The sequence below is a fragment of the Crinia signifera genome, chromosome 6, assembly GCF_055691185.1.
Source record: "Crinia signifera chromosome 6, ASM5569118v1, whole genome shotgun sequence".
Taxonomy (NCBI): domain Eukaryota; kingdom Metazoa; phylum Chordata; class Amphibia; order Anura; family Myobatrachidae; genus Crinia; species Crinia signifera.
The window spans coordinates 59,978,571-59,991,852 of NC_139222.1; the positions used below are offsets into that span (position 1 = coordinate 59,978,571).

General features: G+C 40.7%; 19 non-coding genes and 6 pseudogenes across 19 annotated transcripts; all 25 read left to right on the plus strand.

Moving 5' to 3' along the window:
* The first annotated feature begins 90 nt into the window (after positions 1-90).
* LOC146015392 (5S ribosomal RNA) lies at positions 91-209 on the plus strand. Its single transcript, XR_014448315.1, has one exon. It is a non-coding gene; the product is annotated as a 5S ribosomal RNA (ribosomal RNA).
* A 345-nt stretch (positions 210-554) lies between these two features.
* Positions 555-673, plus strand: LOC146013331 (5S ribosomal RNA). The gene has a single exon (XR_014446308.1). It is a non-coding gene; the product is annotated as a 5S ribosomal RNA (ribosomal RNA).
* Positions 674-1,017: 344 nt separating this feature from the next.
* LOC146015070 (5S ribosomal RNA) lies at positions 1,018-1,136 on the plus strand. The gene has a single exon (XR_014448002.1). It is a non-coding gene; the product is annotated as a 5S ribosomal RNA (ribosomal RNA).
* A 346-nt stretch (positions 1,137-1,482) lies between these two features.
* LOC146013332 (5S ribosomal RNA) lies at positions 1,483-1,601 on the plus strand. The gene has a single exon (XR_014446309.1). It is a non-coding gene; the product is annotated as a 5S ribosomal RNA (ribosomal RNA).
* A 344-nt stretch (positions 1,602-1,945) lies between these two features.
* On the plus strand, positions 1,946-2,064 carry LOC146015409 (5S ribosomal RNA). Its single transcript, XR_014448331.1, has one exon. It is a non-coding gene; the product is annotated as a 5S ribosomal RNA (ribosomal RNA).
* Positions 2,065-2,409: 345 nt separating this feature from the next.
* Positions 2,410-2,528, plus strand: LOC146015071 (5S ribosomal RNA). Its single transcript, XR_014448003.1, has one exon. It is a non-coding gene; the product is annotated as a 5S ribosomal RNA (ribosomal RNA).
* Positions 2,529-2,874: 346 nt separating this feature from the next.
* On the plus strand, positions 2,875-2,993 carry LOC146013333 (5S ribosomal RNA). Its single transcript, XR_014446310.1, has one exon. It is a non-coding gene; the product is annotated as a 5S ribosomal RNA (ribosomal RNA).
* Positions 2,994-3,337: 344 nt separating this feature from the next.
* LOC146015410 (5S ribosomal RNA) lies at positions 3,338-3,456 on the plus strand. The gene has a single exon (XR_014448332.1). It is a non-coding gene; the product is annotated as a 5S ribosomal RNA (ribosomal RNA).
* A 345-nt stretch (positions 3,457-3,801) lies between these two features.
* Positions 3,802-3,910, plus strand: LOC146011579 (5S ribosomal RNA; annotated as a pseudogene).
* A 2,167-nt stretch (positions 3,911-6,077) lies between these two features.
* LOC146015405 (5S ribosomal RNA) lies at positions 6,078-6,196 on the plus strand. The gene has a single exon (XR_014448327.1). It is a non-coding gene; the product is annotated as a 5S ribosomal RNA (ribosomal RNA).
* Positions 6,197-6,542: 346 nt separating this feature from the next.
* Positions 6,543-6,661, plus strand: LOC146013334 (5S ribosomal RNA). Its single transcript, XR_014446311.1, has one exon. It is a non-coding gene; the product is annotated as a 5S ribosomal RNA (ribosomal RNA).
* Positions 6,662-7,005: 344 nt separating this feature from the next.
* Positions 7,006-7,124, plus strand: LOC146015411 (5S ribosomal RNA). Its single transcript, XR_014448333.1, has one exon. It is a non-coding gene; the product is annotated as a 5S ribosomal RNA (ribosomal RNA).
* Positions 7,125-7,469: 345 nt separating this feature from the next.
* On the plus strand, positions 7,470-7,578 carry LOC146011580 (5S ribosomal RNA; annotated as a pseudogene).
* A 346-nt stretch (positions 7,579-7,924) lies between these two features.
* Positions 7,925-8,043, plus strand: LOC146013335 (5S ribosomal RNA). The gene has a single exon (XR_014446312.1). It is a non-coding gene; the product is annotated as a 5S ribosomal RNA (ribosomal RNA).
* Positions 8,044-8,388: 345 nt separating this feature from the next.
* On the plus strand, positions 8,389-8,507 carry LOC146013336 (5S ribosomal RNA). Its single transcript, XR_014446313.1, has one exon. It is a non-coding gene; the product is annotated as a 5S ribosomal RNA (ribosomal RNA).
* A 345-nt stretch (positions 8,508-8,852) lies between these two features.
* LOC146011018 (5S ribosomal RNA) lies at positions 8,853-8,970 on the plus strand (annotated as a pseudogene).
* Positions 8,971-9,315: 345 nt separating this feature from the next.
* Positions 9,316-9,434, plus strand: LOC146016495 (5S ribosomal RNA). Its single transcript, XR_014449386.1, has one exon. It is a non-coding gene; the product is annotated as a 5S ribosomal RNA (ribosomal RNA).
* A 345-nt stretch (positions 9,435-9,779) lies between these two features.
* On the plus strand, positions 9,780-9,898 carry LOC146017197 (5S ribosomal RNA). Its single transcript, XR_014450069.1, has one exon. It is a non-coding gene; the product is annotated as a 5S ribosomal RNA (ribosomal RNA).
* A 346-nt stretch (positions 9,899-10,244) lies between these two features.
* On the plus strand, positions 10,245-10,363 carry LOC146017295 (5S ribosomal RNA). Its single transcript, XR_014450173.1, has one exon. It is a non-coding gene; the product is annotated as a 5S ribosomal RNA (ribosomal RNA).
* Positions 10,364-10,709: 346 nt separating this feature from the next.
* On the plus strand, positions 10,710-10,828 carry LOC146010535 (5S ribosomal RNA; annotated as a pseudogene).
* Positions 10,829-11,174: 346 nt separating this feature from the next.
* LOC146016522 (5S ribosomal RNA) lies at positions 11,175-11,293 on the plus strand. Its single transcript, XR_014449412.1, has one exon. It is a non-coding gene; the product is annotated as a 5S ribosomal RNA (ribosomal RNA).
* A 345-nt stretch (positions 11,294-11,638) lies between these two features.
* Positions 11,639-11,757, plus strand: LOC146011359 (5S ribosomal RNA; annotated as a pseudogene).
* A 346-nt stretch (positions 11,758-12,103) lies between these two features.
* LOC146011437 (5S ribosomal RNA) lies at positions 12,104-12,222 on the plus strand (annotated as a pseudogene).
* A 346-nt stretch (positions 12,223-12,568) lies between these two features.
* On the plus strand, positions 12,569-12,687 carry LOC146015417 (5S ribosomal RNA). Its single transcript, XR_014448338.1, has one exon. It is a non-coding gene; the product is annotated as a 5S ribosomal RNA (ribosomal RNA).
* Positions 12,688-13,032: 345 nt separating this feature from the next.
* Positions 13,033-13,151, plus strand: LOC146014188 (5S ribosomal RNA). Its single transcript, XR_014447141.1, has one exon. It is a non-coding gene; the product is annotated as a 5S ribosomal RNA (ribosomal RNA).
* The last annotated feature ends 131 nt before the right edge of the window (positions 13,152-13,282 follow it).

Sequence of the window (13,282 nt, forward strand, 5' to 3'; positions counted from 1 at the left end):
TTTTTTCAGTAAGCCAATACAGTTAGGAAACTTTTTTATTAGCTTACCTGGTGATAGAAGTAGAAGAGGGCAAAAAAGTGCCTGTATCTCACCTACAGCCATACCACATTGGATAGGCCCAATCTCGTCTGATCTTGGAAGCTAAGCAGTGTTGGGCCTGGTTAGTACTTGGGTGGGAGACCACCTGGGAACACCAGGTGCTGTAGGTTTTTTCACATTACTGGCAAATTGTTTTCATTCTCTAGCTATTTAAATTGGAAACTTTTTCTTTTTATTGCCAGCACAGACATTTGGAAGAGGTCAAACAGACACAATAGCCATCACCTAAAGACTTACCACACTGTTTAGGCTCAATTCCAACTGCTTTTGGCAGCTAAACAGTGTTGAGCCTCTTTTGTAGTTTAATTTAAGACCCCCTGCTAATATCATGTCCTGTAGGTCTTTTTACATTACCAACACATGATTTTTTTCAGTAAGCCAATACAGTTAGGAAACTTTTGTATTAGCTTACCTGGTGATAGAAGTAGAAGAGGGCAAAAAAGTGCCTTTAACTCACCTACAGCCATACCACATTGGATAGGCCCAATCTCGTCTGATCTTGGAAGCTAAGCAGTGTTGGGCCTGGTTAGTACTTGGGTGGGAGACCACATGGGAACACCAGGTGCTGTAGGTTTTTTCACATTACTGGCAAATTATTTTATTCTCTAGCTATTTAAATAGGAAACTTTTTCTTTTTATTGCCAGCACAGACATTTGGAAGAGGTCAAACAGACACAATAGCCATCACCTAAAGACTTACCAAACTGTTTAGGCCCAATTCCAACTGCTTTTGGCAGCTAAACAGTGTTGAGCCTCTTTAGTAGTTTAATTTAAGACCCCCTGCTAATATCATGTCCTGTAGGTCTTTTTACATTACCAACACATGATTTTTTTCAGTAAGCCAATACAGTTAGGAAACTTTTTTATTAGCTTACCTGGTGATAGAAGTAGAAGAGGGCAAAAAAGTGCCTGTATCTCACCTACAGCCATACCACATTGGATAGGCCCAATCTCATCTGATCTGGGAAGCTAAGCAGTGTTGGGCCTGGTTAGTACTTGGGTGGGAGACCACATGGGAACACCAGGTGCTGTAGGTCTTTTCACATTACAGGCAAATTGTTTTTATTCTCTAGCTATTTAAATTGGAAACTTTTTCTTTTTATTGCCAGTACAGACATTTGGAAGAGGTCAAACAAACACAATAGCCATCACCTAAAGACTTACCACACTGTTTAGGCCCAATTCCAACTGCTTTTGGCAGCTAAACAGTGTTGAGCCTCTTTTGTAGTTTAATTTAAGACCCCCCTGCTAATATCATGTCCTGTAGGTCTTTTTACATTACCAACACATGATTTTTTTCAGTAAGCCAATACAGTTAGGAAACTTTTGTATTAGCTTACCTGGTGATAGAAGTAGAAGAGGGCAAAAAAGTGCCTTTAACTCACCTACAGCCATACCACATTGGATAGGCCCAATCTCGTCTGATCTTGGAAGCTAAGCAGTGTTGGGCCTGGTTAGTACTTGGGTGGGAGACCACATGGGAACACCAGGTGCTGTAGGTTTTTTCACATTACTGGCAAATTATTTTATTCTCTAGCTATTTAAATAGGAAACTTTTTCTTTTTATTGCCAGCACAGACATTTGGAAGAGGTCAAACAGACACAATAGCCATCACCTAAAGACTTACCAAACTGTTTAGGCCCAATTCCAACTGCTTTTGGCAGCTAAACAGTGTTGAGCCTCTTTAGTAGTTTAATTTAAGACCCCCTGCTAATATCATGTCCTGTAGGTCTTTTTACATTACCAACACATGATTTTTTTCAGTAAGCCAATACAGTTAGGAAACTTTTTTATTAGCTTACCTGGTGATAGAAGTAGAAGAGGGCAAAAAAGTGCCTGTATCTCACCTACAGCCATACCACATTGGGTAGGCCCAATCTCATCTGATCTTGGAAGCTAAGCAGTGTTGGGCCTGGTTAGTACTTGGGTGGGAGACCACATGTGAACACCAGGTGCTGTAGGTTTTTTCACATTACAGGCAAATTGTTTTTATTCTCTAGCTATTTAAATTGGAAACTTTTTCTTTTTATTGCCAGCACAGACATTTGGAAGAGGTCAAACAGACACAATAGCCATCACCTAAAGACTTACCAAACTGTTTAGGCCCAATTCCAACTGCTTTTGGCAGCTAAACAGTGTTGAGCCTCTTTAGTAGTTTAATTTAAGACCCCCTGCTAATATCATGTCCTGTAGGTCTTTTTACATTACCAACACATGATTTTTTTCAGTAAGCCAATACAGTTAGGAAACTTTTTTATTAGCTTACCTGGTGATAGAAGTAGAAGAGGGCAAAAAAGTGCCTGTATCTCACCTACAGCCATACCACATTGGATAGGCCCAATCTCATCTGATCTGGGAAGCTAAGCAGTGTTGGGCCTGGTTAGTACTTGGGTGGGAGACCACATGGGAACACCAGGTGCTGTAGGTCTTTTCACATTACAGGCAAATTGTTTTTATTCTCTAGCTATTTAAATTGGAAACTTTTTCTTTTTATTGCCAGTACAGACATTTGGAAGAGGTCAAACAAACACAATAGCCATCACCTAAAGACTTACCACACTGTTTAGGCCCAATTCCAACTGCTTTTGGCAGCTAAACAGTGTTGAGCCTCTTTTGTAGTTTAATTTAAGACCCCCCTGCTAATATCATGTCCTGTAGGTCTTTTTACATTACCAACACATGATTTTTTTCAGTAAGCCAATACAGTTAGGAAACTTTTGTATTAGCTTACCTGGTGATAGAAGTAGAAGAGGGCAAAAAAGTGCATTTAACTCACCTACAGCCATACCACATTGGATAGGCCCAATCTCGTCTGATCTTGGAAGCTAAGCAGTGTTGGGCCTGGTTAGTACTTGGGTGGGAGACCACATGGGAACACCAGGTGCTGTAGGTTTTTTCACATTACTGGCAAATTATTTTATTCTCTAGCTATTTAAATAGGAAACTTTTTCTTTTTATTGCCAGCACAGACATTTGGAAGAGGTCAAACAGACACAATAGCCATCACCTAAAGACTTACCAAACTGTTTAGGCCCAATTCCAACTGCTTTTGGCAGCTAAACAGTGTTGAGCCTCTTTAGTAGTTTAATTTAAGACCCCCTGCTAATATCATGTCCTGTAGGTCTTTTTACATTACCAACACATGATTTTTTTCAGTAAGCCAATACAGTTAGGAAACTTTTTTATTAGCTTACCTGGTGATAGAAGTAGAAGAGGGCAAAAAAGTGCCTGTATCTCACCTACAGCCATACCACATTGGGTAGGCCCAATCTCATCTGATCTTGGAAGCTAAGCAGTGTTGGGCCTGGTTAGTACTTGGGTGGGAGACCACATGTGAACACCAGGTGCTGTAGGTTTTTTCACATTACAGGCAAATTGTTTTTATTCTCTAGCTATTTAAATTGGAAACTTTTTCTTTTTATTGCCAGTACAGACATTTGGAAGAGGTCAAACAGACACAATAGCCATCACCTAAAGACTTACCACACTGTTTAGGCCCAATTCCAACTGCTTTTGGCAGCTAAACAGTGTTGAGCCTCTTTAGTAGTTTAATTTAAGACCCCCTGCTAATATCATGTCCTGTAGGTCTTTTTACATTACCAACACATGATTTTTTTCAGTAAGCCAATACAGTTAGGAAACTTTTTTATTAGCTTACCTGGTGATAGAAGTAGAAGAGGGCAAAAAAGTGCCTGTATCTCACCTACAGCCATACCACATTGGATAGGCCTGATCTTGGAAGCTAAGCAGTGTTGGGCCTGGTTAGTACTTGGGTGGGAGACCACATGGGAACACCAGGTGCTGTATGTTTTTTCACATTACAGGCAAATTGTTTTTATTCTCTAGCTATTTAAATTGGAAACTTTTTATTTTTATTGCCAGTACAGACATTTGGAAGAGGTCAAACAGACACAATAGCCATCACCTAAAGACTTACCACACTGTTTAGGCCCAATTCCAACTGCATTTGGCAGCTAAACAGTGTTGAGCCTGTATAGTAGCTTAATTTAAGACCCCCTGCTAATATCATGTCCTGTAGGTCTTTTTACATTACCAACACATGATTTTTTTTAAGTAAGCCAATACAGTTAGGAAACTTTTTTATTAGCTTACCTGGTGATAGAAGTAGAAGAGGGCAAAAAAGTGCCTGTATCTCACCTACAGCCATACCACATTGGATAGGCCCAATCTCGTCTGATCTTGGAAGCTAAGCAGTGTTGGGCCTGGTTAGTACTTGGGTGGGAGCATAGGCGAATCTAGGGGGTGGTCCGGGGGTGCACAGGACCACCCATTAGCCCATTTTGTAGCTGAGGGATGGGGCTTTCCAACGAGCCCAGCCCCGTGTCTCTAGCCCTCTGGGAACCGGAGATACGGTCAGGCAAAGCTGGAACGTTTTCCCTATAGGATAACATGGGACCCCCACCCAGTTCAACGGCTGCCAGTTCCCCCTTCGGCATCACTGAAGCTCGAGGTTGATCTCAGTTGAACCCAAATCGCTGGGCCTTCAATCTGATACCAGGCTGGATCCATATGGGTTAATTGGTTTCAGGGATATTGAGGTTAAACCGTTTTTTGTTTTTTTCATTTCTTAAATGTAATTTCATGACTGTTTATGTTCTTTGAGGGCAGATTTCTCTGGAACCAAACAGCCCAGTTTCACGGGATCAAAATCATTCAAAGCCAACTCAAAAGTTCTTCAATATGATACTGGTCTCATGTAAATGGGTTAGTTGATTCCAAAGATATAGCTGGTTTGTTAAAGGGAGGTAGGGAGAGGAGAGTGGTTGTCTCTTCCCCTCACACCAGAAAATGCAGGGACTAGGCTGGTGTATAAAGGGTCAGCCTGGGAATGTCCCTGCATGATCCTGGGACCATATTCCCGGGTAAATCCCTGCATTTTCTGTTGTGAAAGGGGTATTATTTCAAAGGGGCATTACGGTGTGCAGCATCATGTGTAAGCGGCATTTTGTGTGCACCATCATGTGTAAGGGGCATTATGTGTGAAGCATCATGTGTAAGGGACATTATGTGTGCAGCATCATGTGTAATGGGTACTATGGTGCACGGCATCATGTGTAATGGGTACTATGGTGTGCGGCATCATGTGTAATGGGAACTATGGTGTGCGGCATCATGTGTAATGGGTACTATGGTGTGCGGCATCATGTGTAATGGGTACTATGGTGCCATCAAGCAAGAACCCCCTAGCAATGAGCACGTAGGTAAGCAGCACTTATGTGGCAAATATGTAATGGGCATTACGGTTTGTTATATAGTATGTAATGGGCATCATGATATGTGGCACAATGTGTAATGGGCATTATGGTGTGTGGCCTTATGTGTAATTGGCATTACGGCGTGTGGCTTTATGTGTAATGGGTATTACAGAGTTTGCTAAAATGTGTAATGGGCATTACTGTGTATGGTCTAAAGTGTAATACCACACCCCTATTTGTGATGCCACGCCTCCTTCCCATGAGACCACGCCCCCTTTTTGCCGCGCGGCTACGCCGCGCAAACGTCCCGCAAACGTCCCCCTTCTATTATGTCTAGATCTGGGACCACCCATTACCTTAATTCTAGATTCGCCTATGGGTGGGAGACCACCTGGGAACACCAGGTGCTGTAGGTTTTTTCACATTACTGGCAAATTGTTTTCATTCTCTAGCTATTTAAATTGGAAACTTTTTCTTTTTATTGCCAGCACAGACATTTGGAAGAGGTCAAACAGACACAATAGCCATCACCTAAAGACTTACCACACTGTTTAGGCTCAATTCCAACTGCTTTTGGCAGCTAAACAGTGTTGAGCCTCTTTTGTAGTTTAATTTAAGACCCCCTGCTAATATCATGTCCTGTAGGTCTTTTTACATTACCAACACATGATTTTTTTCAGTAAGCCAATACAGTTAGGAAACTTTTGTATTAGCTTACCTGGTGATAGAAGTAGAAGAGGGCAAAAAAGTGCCTGTATCTCACCTACAGCCATACCACATTGGATAGGCCCAATCTCGTCTGATCTTGGAAGCTAAGCAGTGTTGGGCCTGGTTAGTACTTGGGTGGGAGACCACCTGGGAACACCAGGTGCTGTAGGTTTTTTCACATTACTGGCAAATTGTTTTTATTCTCTAGCTATTTAAATTGGAAACTTTTTCTTTTTATTGCCAGCACAGACATTTGGAAGAGGTCAAACAAACACAATAGCCATCACCTAAAGACTTACCACACTGTTTAGGCCCAATTCCAACTGCTTTTGGCAGCTAAACAGTGTTGAGCCTCTTTTGTAGTTTAATTTAAGACCCCCCTGCTAATATCATGTCCTGTAGGTCTTTTTACATTACCAACACATGATTTTTTTCAGTAAGCCAATACAGTTAGGAAACTTTTGTATTAGCTTACCTGGTGATAGAAGTAGAAGAGGGCAAAAAAGTGCCTTTAACTCACCTACAGCCATACCACATTGGATAGGCCCAATCTCGTCTGATCTTGGAAGCTAAGCAGTGTTGGGCCTGGTTAGTACTTGGGTGGGAGACCACATGGGAACACCAGGTGCTGTAGGTTTTTTCACATTACTGGCAAATTATTTTATTCTCTAGCTATTTAAATAGGAAACTTTTTCTTTTTATTGCCAGCACAGACATTTGGAAGAGGTCAAACAGACACAATAGCCATCACCTAAAGACTTACCAAACTGTTTAGGCCCAATTCCAACTGCTTTTGGCAGCTAAACAGTGTTGAGCCTCTTTAGTAGTTTAATTTAAGACCCCCTGCTAATATCATGTCCTGTAGGTCTTTTTACATTACCAACACATGATTTTTTTCAGTAAGCCAATACAGTTAGGAAACTTTTTTATTAGCTTACCTGGTGATAGAAGTAGAAGAGGGCAAAAAAGTGCCTGTATCTCACCTACAGCCATACCACATTGGGTAGGCCCAATCTCATCTGATCTTGGAAGCTAAGCAGTGTTGGGCCTGGTTAGTACTTGGGTGGGAGACCACATGTGAACACCAGGTGCTGTAGGTTTTTTCACATTACAGGCAAATTGTTTTCATTCTCTAGCTATTTAAATTGGAAACTTTTTCTTTTTATTGCCAGTACAGACATTTGGAAGAGGTCAAACAGACACAATAGCCATCACCTAAAGACTTACCACACTGTTTAGGCCCAATTCCAACTGCTTTTGGCAGCTAAACAGTGTTGAGCCTCTTTAGTAGTTTAATTTAAGACCCCCTGCTAATATCATGTCCTGTAGGTCTTTTTACATTACCAACACATGATTTTTTTCAGTAAGCCAATACAGTTAGGAAACTTTTTTATTAGCTTACCTGGTGATAGAAGTAGAAGAGGGCAAAAAAGTGCATGTATCTCACCTACAGCCATACCACATTGGATAGGCCTGATCTTGGAAGCTAAGCAGTGTTGGGCCTGGTTAGTACTTGGGTGGGAGACCACATGGGAACACCAGGTGCTGTATGTTTTTTCACATTACAGGCAAATTGTTTTTATTCTCTAGCTATTTAAATTGGAAACTTTTTATTTTTATTGCCAGTACAGACATTTGGAAGAGGTCAAACAGACACAATAGCCATCACCTAAAGACTTACCACACTGTTTAGGCCCAATTCCAACTGCATTTGGCAGCTAAACAGTGTTGAGCCTGTATAGTAGCTTAATTTAAGACCCCCTGCTAATATCATGTCCTGTAGGTCTTTTTACATTACCAACACATGATTTTTTTTAAGTAAGCCAATACAGTTAGGAAACTTTTTTATTAGCTTACCTGGTGATAGAAGTAGAAGAGGGCAAAAAAGTGCCTGTATCTCACCTACAGCCATACCACATTGGATAGGCCCAATCTCGTCTGATCTTGGAAGCTAAGCAGTGTTGGGCCTGGTTAGTACTTGGGTGGGAGACCACATGGGAACACCAGGTGCTGTAGGTTTTTTCACATTACTGGCAAATTGTTTTCATTCTCTAGCTATTTAAATTGGAAACTTTTTCTTTTTATTGCCAGCACAGACATTTGGAAGAGGTCAAACAGACACAATAGCCATCACCTAAAGACTTACCACACTGTTTAGGCTCAATTCCAACTGCTTTTGGCAGCTAAACAGTGTTGAGCCTCTTTTGTAGTTTAATTTAAGACCCCCTGCTAATATCATGTCCTGTAGGTCTTTTTACATTACCAACACATGATTTTTTTCAGTAAGCCAATACAGTTAGGAAACTTTTGTATTAGCTTACCTGGTGATAGAAGTAGAAGAGGGCAAAAAAGTGCCTTTAACTCACCTACAGCCATACCACATTGGATAGGCCCAATCTCGTCTGATCTTGGAAGCTAAGCAGTGTTGGGCCTGGTTAGTACTTGGGTGGGAGACCACATGGGAACACCAGGTGCTGTAGGTTTTTTCACATTACTGGCAAATTGTTTTTATTCTCTAGCTATTTAAATTGGAAACTTTTTCTTTTTATTGCCAGCACAGACATTTGGAAGAGGTCAAACAGACACAATAGCCATCACCTAAAGACTTACCACACTGTTTAGGCCCAATTCCAACTGCTTTTGGCAGCTAAACAGTGTTGAGCCTCTTTAGTAGTTTAATTTAAGACCCCCTGCTAATATCATGTCCTGTAGGTCTTTTTACATTACCAACACATGATTTTTTTCAGTAAGCCAATACAGTTAGGAAACTTTTTTATTAGCTTACCTGGTGATAGAAGTAGAAGAGGGCAAAAAAGTGACTGTATCTCACCTACAGCCATACCACATTGGATAGGCCCAATCTCGTCTGATCTTGGAAGCTAAGCAGTGTTAGGCCTGGTTAGTACTTGGGTGGAGACCACATGGGAACACCAGGTGCTGTAGGTTTTTTCACATTACTGGCAAATTGTTTTTATTCTCTAGCTATTTATATTGGAAACTTTTTCTTTTTATTGCCAGTACAGACATTTGGAAGAGGTCAAACAGATACAATAGCCATCACCTAAAGACTTACCACACTGTTTAGGCCCAATTCCAACTGCTTTTGGCAGCTAAACAGTGTTGATCCTCTTTAGTAGTTTAATTTAAGACCCCCTGCTAATATCATGTCCTGTAGGTCTTTTTACATTACCAACACATGATTTTTTTCAGTAAGCCAATACAGTTAGGAACATTTTTTATTAGCTTACCTGGTGATAGAAGTAGAAGAGGGCAAAAAAGTGCCTGTATCTCACCTACAGCCATACCACATTGGATAGGCCCAATCTCGTCTGATCTTGGAAGCTTAGCAGTGTTGGGCCTGGTTAGTACTTGGGTGGGAGACCACATGGGAACACCAGGTGCTGTAGGTTTTTTCACATTACAGGCAAATTGTTTTTATTCTCTAGCTATTTAAATAGGAAACTTTTTCTTTTTATTGCCAGTACAGACATTTGGAAGAGGTCAAACAGACACAATAGCCATCACCTAAAGACTTACCACACTGTTTAGGCCCAATTCCAACTGCTTTTGGCAGCTAAACAGTGTTGAGCCTGTTTAGTAGTTTAATTTAAGACCCCCTGCTAATATCATGTCCTGTAGGTCTTTTTACATTACCAACACATGATTTTTTTCAGTAAGCCAATACAGTTAGGAAACTTTTTTATTAGCTTACCTGGTGATAGAAGTAGAAGAGGGCAAAAAAGTGCCTGTATCTCACCTACAGCCATACCACATTGGATAGGCCCAATCTCGTCTAATCTTGGAAGCTAAGCAGTGTTGGGCCTGGTTAGTACTTGGGTGGGAGACCACCTGGGAACACCAGGTGCTGTAGTTTTTTTCACATTACTGGCAAATTGTTTTTATTCTCTAGCTATTTAAATTGGAAACTTTTTCTTTTTATTGCCAGCACAGACATTTGGAAGAGGTCAAACAGACACAATAGCCATCACCTAAAGACTTACCACACTGTTTAGGCTCAATTCCAACTGCTTTTGGCAGCTAAACAGTGTTGAGCCTCTTTTGTAGTTTCATTTAAGACCCCCTGCTAATATCATGTCCTGTAGGTCTTTTTTACATTACCAACACATGATTTTTTTTAGTAAGCCAATACAGTTAGGAAACTTTTGTATTAGCTTACCTGGTGATAGAAGTAGAAGAGGGCAAAAAAGTGCCTGTATCTCACCTACAGTCATACCACATTGGATAGGCCCAATCTCGTCTGATCTTGGAAGCTAAGCAGTGTTGGGCCTGGTTAGTACTTGGGTGTGAGACCACATGGGAACACCAGGTGCTGTAGGTTTTTTCACATTACTGGCAAATTGTTTTTTATTCTCTAGCTATTTAAATTGGAAATTTTTTCTTTTTATTGCCAGTACAGACATTTGGAAGAGGTCAAACAGACACAATAGCCATCACCTAAAGACTTACCACACTGTTTAGGCCCAATTCCAACTGCTTTTGGCAGCTAAACAGTGTTGAGCCTCTTTAGTAGTTTAATTTAAGACCCCCTGCTAATATCATGTCCTGTAGGTCTTTTTACATTACCAACACATGATTTTTTTCAGTAAGCCAATACAGTTAGGAAACTTTTTTATTAGCTTACCTGGTGATAGAAGTAGAAGAGGGCAAAAAAGTGCCTGTATCTCACCTACAGCCATACCACATTGGATAGGCCCAATCTCGTCTGATCTTGGAAGCTAAGCAGTGTTGGGCCTGGTTAGTACTTGGGTGTGAGACTACATGGGAACACCAGGTGCTGTAGGTTTTTTCACATTACAGGCAAATTGTTTTTATTCTCTAGCTATTTAGATTAGAAACTTTTTCTTTTTATTGCCAGTACAGACATTTGGAAGAGGTCAAACAGACACAATAGCCATCACCTAAAGACTTACCACACTGTTTAGGCCCAATTCCAACTGCTTTTGGCAGCTAAACAGTGTTAAGCCTTTTTAGTAGTTTAATTTAAGACCCCCTGCTAATATCATGTCCTGTAGGTCTTTTTACATTACCAACACATGATTTTTTTTAAGTAAGCCAATACAGTTAGGAAACTTTTTTATTAGCTTACCTGGTGATAGAAGTAGAAGAGGGCAAAAAAGTGCCTGTATCTCACCTACAGCCATACCACATTGGATAGGCCCAATCTCGTCTGATCTTGGAAGCTAAGCAGTGTTGGCCCTGGTTAGTACTTAGGTGGGAGACCACCTGGGAACACCAGGTGCTGTAGGTTTTTTCACATTACTGGCAAATTGTTTTTATTCTCTAGCTATTTAAATTGGAAACTTTTTCTTTTTATTGCCAGCACAGACATTTGGAAGAGGTCAAACAGACACAATAGCCATCACCTAAAGACTTACCACACTGTTTAGGCTCAATTCCAACTGCTTTTGGCAGCTAAACAGTGTTGAGCCTGTTTAGTAGTTTAATTTAAGACCCCCTGCTAATATCATGTCCTGTAGGTCTTTTTACATTACCAACACATGATTTTTTTCAGTAAGCCAATACAGTTAGGAAACTTTTTTATTAGCTTACCAGGTGATAGAAGTAGAAGAGGGCAAAAAAGTGCCTGTATCTCACCTACAGCCATACCACATTGGGTAGGCCCAATGTCGTCTGATCTTGGAAGCTAAGCAGTGTTGGGCCTGGTTAGTGCTTAGGTGGGAGACCACATGGGAACACCAGGTGCTGTAGGTTTTTTCACATTACTGGCAAATTGTTTTTATTCTCTAGCTATTTAAATTGGAAACTTTTTTTTTTTTATTGCCAGTACAGACATTTGGAAGAGGTCAAACAGACACAATAGCCATCACCTAAAGACTTACCACACTGTTTAGGCTCAATTCCAACTGCTTTTGGCAGCTAAACAGTGTTGAGCCTCTTTTGTAGTTTAATTTAAGACCCCCTGCTAATATCATGTCCTGTAGGTCTTTTTACATTACCAACACATGATTTTTTTCAGTAAGCCAATACAGTTAGGAAACTTTTTTATTAGCTTACCAGGTGATAGAAGTAGAAGAGGGCAAAAAAGTGCCTGTATCTCACCTACAGCCATACCACATTGGGTAGGCCCAATGTCGTCTGATCTTGGAAGCTAAGCAGTGTTGGGCCTGGTTTGTGCTTAGGTGGGAGACCACATGGGAACACCAGGTGCTGTAGGTTTTTTCACATTACTGGCAAATTGTTTTTATTCTCTAGCTATTTAAATTGGAAACTTTTTTCTTTTTATTGCCAGTACAGACATTTGGAAGAGGTCAAACAGACACAATAGCCATCACCTAAAGACTTACCACACTGTTTAGGCTCAATTCCAACTGCTTTTGGCAGCTAAACAGTGTTGAGCCTCTTTTGTAGTTTAATTTAAGACCCCCTGCTAATATCATGTCCTGTAGGTCTTTTTACATTACCAACACATGATTTTTTTCAGTAAGCCAATACAGTTAGGAAACTTTTGTATTAGCTTACCTGGTGATAGAAGTAGAAGAGGGCAAAAAAGTGCCTGTATCTCACCTACAGCCATACCACATTGGATAGGCCCAATCTCGTCTGATCTTGGAAGCTAAGCAGTGTTGGGCCTGGTTAGTACTTGGGTGGGAGACCACCTGGGAACACCAGGTGCTGTAGGTTTTTTCACATTACTGGCAAATTGTTTTTATTCTCTAGCTATTTATATTGGAAACTTTTTCTTTTTATTGCCAGCACAGACATTTGGAAGAGGTCAAACAGACACAATAGCCATCACCTAAAGACTTACCACACTGTTTAGGCTCAATTCCAACTGCTTTTGGCAGCTAAACAGTGTTGAGCCTGTTTAGTAGTTTAATTTAAGACCCCCTGCTAATATCATGTCCTGTAGGTCTTTTTACATTACCAACACATGATTTTTTTCAGTAAGCCAATACAGTTAGGAAACTTTTTTATTAGCTTACCAGGTGATAGAAGTAGAAGAGGGCAAAAAAGTGCCTGTATCTCACCTACAGCCATACCACATTGGATAGGCCCAATCTCGTCTGATCTTGGAAGCTAAGCAGTGTTGGGCCTGGTTAGTACTTAGGTGGGAGACCACTTGGGAACACCAGGTGCTGTAGGTTTTTTCACATTACTGGCAAATTGTTTTTATTCTCTAGCTATTTATATTGGAAACTTTTTCTTTTTATTGCCAGCACAGACATTTGGAAGAGGTCAAACAGACACAATAGCCATCACCTAAAGACTTACCACA